We start from the raw sequence: 12624 nt of genomic DNA on the forward strand, positions 1-12624 counted from the left end.
AATACAGGGTGGTTTTAGAAGAGGTAGGGGTTGTACGAGTCAAATTTTTAAAGTTAGGCAGATATGCGAGAAATATTTAGCAAAAGGTAAGGAGGTGTATGTTGCGTTCATGGATCTGGAGAAAGCGTATGATAGAGTTGATAGGGAAGCAATGTGGAATGTAATGAGGTTATATGCAGTTGGTGGAAGGTTGTTGCAAGCAGTGAAAAGTTTCTACAAAGGTAGTAAAGCATGTGTTAGGATAGGAAATGAAGTGAGTGATTGGTTTCCGGTGAGAATGGGGCTGAGACAGGGATGTGTGATGTCGCCGTGGTTGTTTAACTTGTATGTTGATGGAGTGGTGAGAGAGGTGAATGCTCGAGTGCTTGGACGAGGATTAAAACTGGTAGACGAGAATGACCATGAATGGGAGGTAAATCAGTTGTTGTTTGCGGATGATACTGTACTGGTTGCAGACACAGAAGAGAAGCTTGGACGATTAGTGACAGAATTTGGAAGAGTGTGTGAGAGAAGGAAGTTGAGAGTTAATGTGGGTAAGAGTAAGGTTATGAGATGTACGAGAAGGGAAGGTGGTGCAAGGTTGAATGTCATGTTGAATGGAGAGTTACTTGAGGAGGTGGATCAGTTTAAGTACTTGGGGTCTGTTGTTGCAGCAAATGGTGGAGTGGAAGCAGATGTACGTCAGAGAGTCAATGAAGGTTGCAAAGTGTTGGGGGCAGTTAAGGGAGTAGTAAAAAATAGAGGGTTGGGCATGAATGTAAAGAGTTCTATATGAGAAAGTGATTGTACCAACTGTGATGTATGGATCGGAGTTGTGGGGAATGAAAGTGATGGAGAGACAGAAATTGAATGTGTTTGAGATGAAGTGTCTGAGGAGTATGGGTGGTGTATCTCGAGTAGATAGGGTTAGGAACGAAGTGGTGAGGGTGAGAACGGGTGTAAGAAATGAGTTAGCGGCTAGAGTGGATATGAATGTGTTGAGGTGGTTTGGCCATGTTGAGAGAATGGAAAATGGCTGTCTGCTAAAGAAGGTGATGAATGCAAGAGTTGATGGGAGAAGTACAAGAGGAAGGCCAAGGTTTGGGTGGATGGATGGTGTGAAGAAAGCTCTGGGTGATAGGAGGATAGATATGAGAGAGGCAAGAGAGCGTGCTAGAAATAGGAATGAATGGCGAGCGATTGTGACGCAGTTCCGGTAGGCCCTGCTGCTTCCTCCGGTGCCTTAGATGACCGCGGAGGTAGCAGCAGTAGGGGAATCAGCAGTATGAAGCTTCATCTGTGGTGGAAATGTGGGAGGTTGGGCTGTGGCACCCTAGCAGTACCAGCTGAACTCGGCTGAGTCCCTGGTTAGGCTGGAGGAACGTAGAGAGTAGAGGTCCCCTTTTTTGTTTTGTTTCTTGTTGATGTCGGCTACCCCCCAAAATTGGGGGAAGTGCCTTTGGTATATGTATGTATGTACATACTGCAACAAAATTCCAAATACATAGGTTCAATTGCAGTTTACCCTAAAACATAAAAAAATAACTCCTACTTTCTCATTGATGAAAACATTCATGTGGGCAAAATTTCAATACATATACAGTACAAGTGAGGTTTACAGATTACATTACGAAATATAAAAAATATTGAATTTACCAATAACCCTTTTGCTAAAAAATAAGGTCGAAGAAACCACAAGAGTAAACATTATTTCATCTTAACATTCTAAACCAATGACCAATATTTAAATAAATTTTGTTTAACAGTACCATGTCAAGAGATTCCCAAATTAAGAGATTACCTTTCTGTTTCAAAACGCTAAGAAAGTTTTCAATGGCCTAAATATTGAGTGTAACATGCCAAGAGATTACGGTTTTTTCAAATGAAATGAAACCTTTCAAATGACTAAATATTAAATGTAACATGCTAATTAGAGATTACCTTTTTGTTTCAAAATACAAAAAGCTTTCAAAGGACTAAATGTTAACTGAATATCTACAATTATAGTGACAATATACTGTAGAGTAACTGCTTATCTAGAAGTATAAATATAATTACAGTGATGAGATGTAGAGTTGGTATTTGAAATAATGTATTAATAGTGGTGGTAGTTTACCATACAAAACCTAAGGATTTATACTGTATATATAAAATAACTCAAAATATCTTTTGGGAAAACAAATGCTTCTATAACTTGTACCACAGTAGTGAGACGATACTCTCTTCCCTGGATCTAATATTTGAAAAGTCAGTCATTTCAAGTACCACATCACTCGGGAGCCTCAAAAAATAATTTGTATTTACTTCCAAAAAAACTATCTATAGCCTAAAAATATTTGTTCCAAACGATCTTCTACAATAGATAATAATGCCTTTCCTTCCTCCTACCCAAAATTATTCCTCCGTTTCCTCAATTCTCCAACCAACAATGTGTGTGTTGGATAATAAACATTTGCAAATACGTTGAGCAACACTAAGTTCTACTTTCATCGACACAAAATTCTATTGTTAAATAAATAATTCCTTAGGTCTAAATCTTGACTCTCAAGCCTGGCCTGAAAGGTTAACGACTAGTTTAAATCATAAGTTGAACATTCAAGACTTAAAACTTTGGTGAACAAAACAAAATAAAAAATTTCCTTAAATTCAAAGATTGGTTTAATAAACTGATATTATGTCTGTCATCGTCTAGCAATCACTTCCTCCAGGAAATTACTTATAGAATTCAATGTATCCCCAATTTGAGAAGTGATATTTCTTGTTAAACTTCTTTCCAAAACAATATTCTCCCCAAAATACTTAAGTATACTTCTAGAATTTATTAGCCTTTAACTACTATAACGGTCCCTTTCCATTTCATACTACACAAGAACTAAATTCCATCTCAAATTTCACTACTGTATGCTATAATAAAAATTTACATTCTTTTTCTTGAACCTTTTAAACTTATTTTCCATTGAATTTTCCACATATTTATTCATAACTCCATTTGGAATAGACCTCCCACTGACAAAGACTACTTTGCTCAAATAAATATTTCTTAATCAAATTTATATTACGAAGCACAGAGATCAGAAACATGGCCGATGGTACAGAAAAATGTTAAGACCTTTAAAAAATGGTTCATAATGCAAAGATTCATGAGTGGCATATGGTAAGATTATCACATTACAAACGATAAACTGGGGGAAAACACGGCAGAGAACACAAAAGTGAGATGGTCTAGGCTTGGAATGAAAAGGGTGAGAGAGAACTTGTCATCGAGGCAGTGGATATATAAATTGATACATAAAAGTAAAGAAATAAAACCAGAAGGAATGTCCATAAAACTTATAGAATATAAGACAAACCAAGAAACCAGGCATGTGTTTAAGATGACATTACAGAACAGAGGTGATGGGGGAGAGAACGAATTTCTTAAGAGGAAAGCCAACACCTATTTGACATAAAATGTTCCTAATTTTGTTCAATCATTTACCCGTACAATCACAAGTTTTGGCTATTGCATAAACGTATAGCTATCTGTACTATGAAAAAAATATATATCAAATTTTCAGTCTACCATTAGTGTGTATGTGCTCATGTGAGACCTTTAGAATGTAACACAGTATCAGTAACATTACTATTAATACTAAATTATTATCAAAAGTATTATAGTTTCACTTTATCATTATTGGATCAAACATAAGTATAAAATTACATTACTTAAACTGTCATAACTGCTATGTCTTGCATAAAATTTGCACATCTAAACTATAGGCATTAAATTCCAAAAACAAAAAAACAAAAACAATGTAAAAAACAGCATACATAATCAAATGTAGTTTATGACAACTTTCCAGCTAAATCATATAACTAGTAAACATGGAACAAAAAAGTCCATTTCAATCATAACTGTTTGCAAGATTTGGAATAAACTGTATTTCCTACACTGTTTTGATTTTTTTTTTTAATCCTGTAGAAATGGGTAAGAGTACTTTTTGGAAGGATGAACTGCAAAGTCAACTAATGATATGTAAACCGAATGTTAAAATAAACCTGAAAATCCTATTATGAAAATTTAGTAAAGACGAACTGGAAAAAAAACTGACATATCTTGAAATAGATTTTTTAAGTCACATAAATATTGCTAGCTAGTGATCACACTAATTGGCAGTTTTTGTTCAATTTTGTCTATTAGCAATATTGAGTTATGAATTTAATTTTTTGGATAGCAATTTTCAAAGTTTATTTCTACATAAAGAGCTTGAGGGGGGGGAGTCGGCGGTAAAAATGACAAACAATAACTGGAAACTATCAGCTCTCAACTTCTGTCGAAAGGACTGAAAACTACGAAGCTGGTGGTCACTAACTTGAAACATTATTATCCAATATAAATATCTTGAAAGATATCTCGTTTATAGATTCTTGAAGGGCTTAAAATTAGTCTACTTTGCATTTCAAAGTGTGTATAATGTAGTCCTATTATTATTCTTATTACTTGCTACCCTAGTTGGAAAAGCAGGATGATTTAAGCCCAAGGGTTCTAACATGACAAATTCGTAGATAATTTGTATTTTTCCTAACTATACAAACCTTAGCTATTTAATATGGGTTATTACTTTCAGCGTAGCAGAAATGACGAGCCATTAGAATTTTAACGAGGGTTTATTACCCCACCGCTAGTTAGCAGGGGGTAGGGAAGGTAGCTTGCTACCCCTCCCCCCCTCACACACACCTGTGCTTGAGCTCACTTTGCTTAGAGGTAGGACTTGAAGGGGGATACGGCTGGCGGGCAAGTTTGATTAAATAGCTAAGGTTTGTATAGTTAGGAAAAATACTAATTACCTACGAATTTGTCATTTGTTCCGTAACTGACAAAACACGCTATTTAATATGGGTGACTCACCCGTTAGGAAGGGTGCTAAGTCCCAACCAGTATTGGCTTTTGGCTTTGCCCAGGGACTCAGTATCTGAGTGTGTCAGCACTCAACAATAAGGAGTCCCTGCACCTCGCTAGAACCTTGCTACACAAGGGCTGCAGCCTACATAAGCTGTGTGTAAAGGTATGAAGTGTGACTCGTTCTAGGAAGTTGACCTGTAGTCCTTTAGATGGAAACTTTAGGCTAGGACTCTCCCAATACCACCTCGTAAGGGTATGGGAACGTGACAGTATTAGCTTAATACTAGGAACACAAGGAAACATGGATTACCTGCAGTGGTTCGAGGTCAGCTGTGCAGAGAACCCAGGATGCTGCTTTCCCCAAGAGAGGGGAGGATGAAGAAAAAAATAAGAGCCAGACATACCTTTTCATTCATGCAGACTAAGACCGGGTAACAATGCCCTCAACCCTCTGCTACTTGTCCATTAAGGAGCCTGAGGTTTTAAACAAGCTGTTGTGCAGCCACCACAGGGCCGATAGAGAACGTATCGAGCCTCCTGTGGGTCACGTCTTGCAGGTAGTGGGCTGTGAAGGTCGTCTGACGCTTCCACACCCCAGCTTGTAGCACCTGCGTCACTGAAAAGTTTTTCTTGAAGGCCAGGGACTTAGCTACGCCCCTGACATCATGTGCTCTAGGGCGACGTGACAGAGGAGGGTCTGGATTCAGGGACAGATCCCTGACGTCATGTGCTCTAGGGCGACGTGACGGAGGAGGGTCTGGATTCAGGGACAGATGGATCACCCTACGAATCCATGCCGAGATGGTATTCTTGGTAACCCTCTTCTTAGTCCTCCCAGTGCTCACAAGCAATGCCTGCATCTGGGGACGAACTGCAGCCGTTCTTTTGAGATATAGCCTCAGACTCCTTACTGGACACAGTAGGAGATGGTCTGGGTCATCTGTTACAGAACGAAGACTCGAAATCTGGAAGGAGTCGAACCAAGGGTCTGGCACTCCTGGATTCTGAGTCTTAGCAATAAACTCAGGGACGAATCTGAACGTTACCTTCCCCCATCCCCTTGAATGAGCGATGTCATAAGAGAGACCATGAAGTTCATTGACTCGCTTGGCCGAAGCCAAAGCTAGTAGGAACCCGTCTTCCAAGTTAGGTGGCAATCTGAAGCCTGGCGTAATGGTTCGTAGGGAGGTCTTTTAAGAGACCTGAGAACTCAAACCATGTTCCATGGAGGAGGTCTCACTTCCGACTGAGGGCAGGTAAGTTCATAACTCCGTATGAGTAGGGAAAGTTCCAGCGAGGAAGAAATGTCCACTTCTTTGAGCCTGAAGGCTAGACTTAAGGCTGAGCGATAGCCTTTCACCGCCGAGACTGAATGGCGCATTTCTTACCGCAAATACATGAAGAACTCCGCTATTGCTGGAATAGTGGCATCGAGTGGAGAAATACCCCTTCCACGACACCAATCACAGAAGACTCCCCAGTTTTCCTAGTAGACAGATGCGGATGACCTTCGCAGGTGTCCAGACATCCTGACCGCAACTTGTTGCGAAAATCCTCTCTCAGCGAGGAGATGCTGGATAGTCTCCAGGTGTGAAGTCGTAGCGAAGCTACGGCTTTGTGGAAGATGTTGGCATGTGGTTGTTTGAGTAGCTCGTGTCGTGGAGGGAGTTCTTTCGGAAGTTCCGTTAGGAGTTGCAGAAGGTCCAGAAACCATTCCGCGTGATGCCATAGCGGAGCTAGAAGGGTCATCGAAAGATTGATCGATATTCTGGTCTTGTTGAGCACCCTCCTCATCAGACAGAACGGGGGAAAGGCGTATACGTCGATGTTGTCCCACTGTTGTTGGAAGGCATCTTCCCAGATAGCCTTGGGATCCGGGACTGGGGAGCAATACAGCGTAAGCTCAAGTTCAGCACTGTAGCAAACAGATCCACAGTCCTGACTTTGTTGGCTACTAGATGATCCAAACACCACTCGGTACTCACTATCTGAGACGCTCTGCTCAGACTGTTGGCGAGCACATTCCTCTTGCCTGGAATGAAGCGAGCCCATAGTGGAATCGAGTGGGCTTCGGTCCATCTCAGTATCTCTACTGCGAGATGGGATAGCTGCTTTGAAAAGGTACCTCCTTGCTTGTTGATGTAAGCCACTTGTACTGTGGTGTTGTCGCTCATCACCACCACAGAGTGACCCGCCAGGTATTGTTGGAACTGTTGAAGGGCCAGAAATACGGCCTTCATTTCTAGTAGATTTATATGGAGGCACTTTTCTGATTCTGACCACAGGCCTGAGGTCCTATGTTGCAGAACGTGGCGCCCCCCCCCCTTTCTTTGAGGCTTCCGAAAACAGCATCAAATCCGGGGGGAGGACGAGAAGATCCACTCCTCTTCGTAGGTTCTCGTCGTCACCCACCACTGAAGGTCCATCTGTTCCGCAGGACCCATAGGGATCATGACGTCAGGGGAATCGTAACCCTGATTCCACCGAGACTTGAGTCGCCATTGGAGGGATCTCATCCTGAGGCGACCATTTGGAACTAGACGAGCCAAGGATGAGAGGTGACCGAGGAGACGTAACCACGATTGAGCTGGAAGTAATTCTCGTCTGAGGAAAGGACTTGCGACCCTCCTCGGCCTTGCTATACTGTCGTTTGATGGGAAGGCTTTGTGGAGATTGGTGCCTATGATCATGCCTAGATATACCAGTCTATGAGTGGGAAGCAGAGAGGACTTCGAGATTTACCATGATCCCCAGATCTTGGCAAAGTCCCAGAAGTTTGTCTCAGTGTCAAAGAAGGGTTGACTCCGAGTCTGCTAGGATCAGCCAGTTGTCCAGATAATGGAGGAGACGGATGCCGATCCTGTGTGCCCACGACGATATTAGGGTGAACACTCTGGTGAAAACCTGTGGTGCTATGGAAAGACCGAAACACAGCACCTTGAACTGGTACACCTTGTTGTCTGGGCTGAATCTAAGTACTTCCTTGAAGACGGATGGACTGGGATCTGGAAGTACGCGTCCTTCAGGTCCAGTGTACACATGAAATCTTGCGGTCTCACTGCAAGTCTGACCGTGTCTGCCGTCTGCATGCTGAACGGGGTCTGCTTGACAAACCTGTTCAGAGCTGAGAGGTCGATGACTGGTCTCCAGCCTCCAGACGCCTTCTTTACAAGAAAGAGTCGACTGTAGAAGCCTGGGGACCCGTCTACAACCTCCTGGAAAGGGCGTCCTTCTTCAACATGGTCTGGACTTCTGCTCGAAGGGCTTGCCCCCTTGCCAATCCCATGGCAAGGGAGCTCAACGACACTGGATCCGTTGTCAGGGGAGGTAGAGATGTTGTGAACGGGACGCGATATCCTTGACTGATTACGGAAATCGTTCAGGAATCGGCCCCGAGTTGCTGCCACCTTCTAGCACAACTTTGTAGGCATCCCCCTACTGGTGGACATGCAGGGGGACTGCCAATCCTAGCGTTTGCAGCCTCGGCCGCTCCCTCAAGGATTCTTTCCTCCCCTGGAGGACTTTTTGCATTTCTTGTCCTTGACAGGAAAGGGCTTAGACACCGTCGTCTTCACTGCAGCTGCCGGTTTCGTGGTCTTGGTAGGACGTGGTTGCTGGAGTGCTGGAGGTTTATAGGGCCTCGATGTTAGAGTCCTATGTAGGAGTGTGTCCTGGTTGGACTTCCTCCACCTCTCAGCCGCCTCTTCCACGTCCTTAGGCTCGAACAAGTTCTTCCCCATAACGGAAGAATGTCTGACCCTGCTGATCTCGGTACTGGGGACCTTTTGATGGAATCTCTCAGACACCGCATCTCGACGTTTCAAGATGGTATTAGCCCACAAGTTTGAGACTTGGTGGGCTAGAAACTCGATCGTACGAGTGCCTGAGAGTAAAAAGGTCTCCATGGCCTTCCTGGTACTTTCTTTGGACAAGTCCTCTGAACGTAAAAGGATGACTAGGGACCCTAGCCAGATGTCCAGCCATGATGTTGCCTGCATGATACACTTCGCTCCCTTCTCCTGGCTAAGGATCTCCGTCGCCGAGAACGAGACCTGCCGGTTGGAGAGTGACTCAAGAGGGACTCCCCTGGTACACTCTTCCAAAGAGTGATGTAGGGGATTGATTGATTGATTTAAAGTTTTCAGGCATCCTGACATCTAAGGTCATTGACGCCGGGAAGAGCTTAACAAGTCTCCTCAACGATATCAAAGTACCTCCTCTGGACACAAGGAGGTGGGAGGAGTTTGTTGCCAGCGATGGATCGGCTGGAGGAGGCAAGCTCGGAGAGCTGGGCTTTGACCTTGTCTCTGGCACTCTTATGCCAGAGACCAGGGCAAAGCCGCACTAACCTTTAGGGTTTTTGAGTCCCAAAGACTCGGTCCAAGACCGTGTCTTTGCCCTCACGAGGGGAATCTCTGGATCCGCAAACCCATTGAGATTCCTCATAAGGGTCAGAACTTGCCAGAACGCATGCTCTGACTCCTGCAGCTCTCGTCCTGAAGGGCTAGCAGCGAAGTCTCCTGTCCCCAAAGGCTCTTCTTGGGGGGACTGGGTCTGGTCTAAGCCTTGAAGATGACTTCGGCACAGTCTTGGAGTCCTTCGACTCCCTCCTGGGAAGGATACAGGACTCCAACAACGATGGTGGGAGGCTCTTCTCCACCCATACCCGAGAAGACTTTCCAGCGCGAGGTGGGATTTCCCTCATTGGTGCGAAGGGGGAACGCCTCACCTCGCGTGACTCCCGAGGACGGAAAATCATCGTCCAAAGGGGAAGGAGTGAAAGTCTGGGGGGGGTGAGAAGGCCTTCAAGGACTTACGAGGAGTCGGCTTCGCCCTTGGAGAAGTTACCACGTTCGACACTCCTCTCTTCCTCTTCAGGGGAGTAGAAGCTGCCAATGATTTGTGGCACAGCTCAGAGAGAACAGGCTTAAAAGCCTGCATGACCGCTCTGACCAGGGACCCAAACCAAGGCTGCTGATTGACAGCTGTGCTGTCAGAAACTCCCTTTGGAGGGAAGGGGATCAACCTAGGAGGAGTTACCAAAGGGGGGTTCGCCTGAAAAGATGAAGGAGAAGAAAAGTCCCTGGACCTATCCGGAATCTTCCCCACTGCGCCCAGATCAGAAGATCGTGGGCGTGCAGGAGATCGTTGGCGCGCAGGAGAACAAAGGCGCGCATGGCGCACTTTAACAGGAGCTTCTTCTGCTGATGAATGCTTGTGCGCAGGTGAGCGTTGGCACGCAGGAGAGACCTGGCGCGTAAGGGACGTATGCACTAACTTGCGCATACGCACTTGATACCCCAAAGGGACCGTTGCCTGTTTTACAACGGGATGCGTTGGCGCCCACAGCGCGTCAGCAGCCAGGAACGGCGACGGCAGGTCAGCAGGTCTGACGGGTGGAAGGTCGGCGTGTCCTTTGTAAGGACGACCTTCCACCAAAGGAGATCGCGAACAATCTGCAGAGAGGTCCAGGGTTGTAGCTGGGAGAGTCGGAGAACGATGGCGAGGTTCCTCTGCGGCGGACTGCGGTGACGATGAACCGAAGAGGCGCCTCCCAACACCCTTGTGCGGTGAAGGAAGGCCTCTACGGCGAAGAAGAAGGCGGGCTTTACGACTTATACGCCCTCTGGGGGCCGTGGGGTCAGCGGGCTGACCATCAGCAGTCCTCCGAAGAGGAGTCTCTGTCAGTGAACTCCCCCGAGGGGGAGAATCACCAGCAGGAGAGACCGTTGGACTTAGTTCCTCCCTCGAAGGATGTACAGAGGGAGGAACTAAGCTTTCAGCTACAGCAGGATCATCACGGGCAGAGGTTTGAGATAACTCACCGGAAGCCTCTGCTACGACAACGTCGACGATAGACAGAGGATCAACCTCTGCTAAAGTCGGCGATTGTTTGACAGCGGCCCCCAACCAGATCATGTCAAACAAGGCTTCCTAGGAGGGCGAACCCTCAAGCCCCAAGGAAGCCCAAAGCTGAAACAAATCATCATTAGTTACAGGAATATTTAAATCCTCCCCCGGGGGAGGAGGAGGAGCTGCCTCGCTATAGGAGGCAACTCCCTCTCCCAAAACCCGAGATCGGGCAACAGAACTATGGCCTACGCTACCACTTAAGTTTCTCGGAAAAAAAACGATCGTGTGGGAGCTTCGGAGGAGGTTTGGGCCACGGAAGAAGAGCCCTTGGGATTTTCTCCTTTCAAAGAAACCTTCGAAGGAGAAATATCCCGCCTGGACTACTTCTTCCGACGCCGTGAAACCTCTCCCACTGGGAGGTAGACCACTCCCTACACACTTTATTTATATCACACCGCTGGCCCCTACAATAAGGACAAAGGGTGTGAGGGTCAGCATCGACCGCCGACATAAACGTGCCACAAGGGTGGTCTAGTAATCCAGGACACTTTCGCATAGCAGAGGCCAAATTCACGCACACCTGTCAAAGGAAAAGCAAAAAGCATTAAATGCCTGTCAAAGAAGGCGAGGGTGAAAGCGGACACATCTGACTACCACCCGAGCCGAGAGCAAAGTGAGCTCAAGCACAGGTGTGTGAGGGGGGTAGCAAGCTACCCTCCCTACCCCCCGCTAACTAGCGGTGGGGTAGTAAACCCTCGTTAAAATTCTAATGGCTCGTCATTTCAGCTACGCCGAAAGTAATAACCCATATTAAATAGCGTGGTTTGTATTTCAGTTACGGAACAAATCTCTTATAGATTCTTGAATGCCTTAAAATTAGTCGACTTTGCATTTTAAAATGTATATAATGTAGTCCTATTATTCTTATTATTACTTGCTACCCTAGTTGGAAAAGCAAGATGATATAAGCCCACGGGGTCTAACAGGGAAAATAGCCCAGTGAGGAAAGGAAATAAGGAAAACTACAAGAGACGTTTAAGAATAACAAAAATAAATGTTTCATATATAAACTATAAAACTTGGAAATAAAGAGAGGATAAAAATTTCAAAATAACAATAGGAACCGAAACAAGATAGAATAGTGTAGCTGAGTGTACCCTTAAGCATGAGATCTCTAATCTAAGACAGCGGAAGACACTGATACAGAGCCTATGTCACTACTCAAAACTAGAGAACAATGCTGTATAGAGAAAAAAATTGTTAGTGTTGCATGATAAAAAGAGATAAAAGAAATCTTATATCTATGTGGCATAATTGCAATCCTACAGAAATACATAAATTGAAAAATACATGAAATAATTATACTCAAAAAATTAAAATAAAATATCATTTGTCACCAGGTGGCACTTTGCATTTCTTCCCTAACCACCACTAAGGGTTAGACATGTGTGACTTATAAATGAAGACGCTTTTGGTGCTTCAGAAAATCTTGGAAGAACTTAAACTTCAAGAAGCAGATCTTGTATTCTATTATCTTGCAACAAAACTGGTTGACTCTTGAGCAGACTTTCAGATAAAATTTTTGTCACATAATTCGTCGACGAACTTGAAAGAATATTTTCTGGGCTCAAAACTTTTCCCCTGATTTGCTGGCTTGGCTCTGTCACCTGAAAATTGCACTGGAATGAATTTAGATGTACTAAATTACAGCAATGATAACGTAATCAGATGTCAATTATTTTAAAACATATCTAGACATTCATAAGTGATGGCCCAATACATTTTCTCCCACGTAAGGGGTTTGTAAGACAGAAAGTTCCAACTAATATCAAATTATGGTAATCCTACTGTAATTAGGATACCCTTAACAATTTAAAAGTCAATCTTAGGCATTTAAAAGTGCTGTATCC

The sequence above is a fragment of the Palaemon carinicauda genome, chromosome 26, assembly GCF_036898095.1.
Source record: "Palaemon carinicauda isolate YSFRI2023 chromosome 26, ASM3689809v2, whole genome shotgun sequence".
NCBI classification, from domain to species: domain Eukaryota; kingdom Metazoa; phylum Arthropoda; class Malacostraca; order Decapoda; family Palaemonidae; genus Palaemon; species Palaemon carinicauda.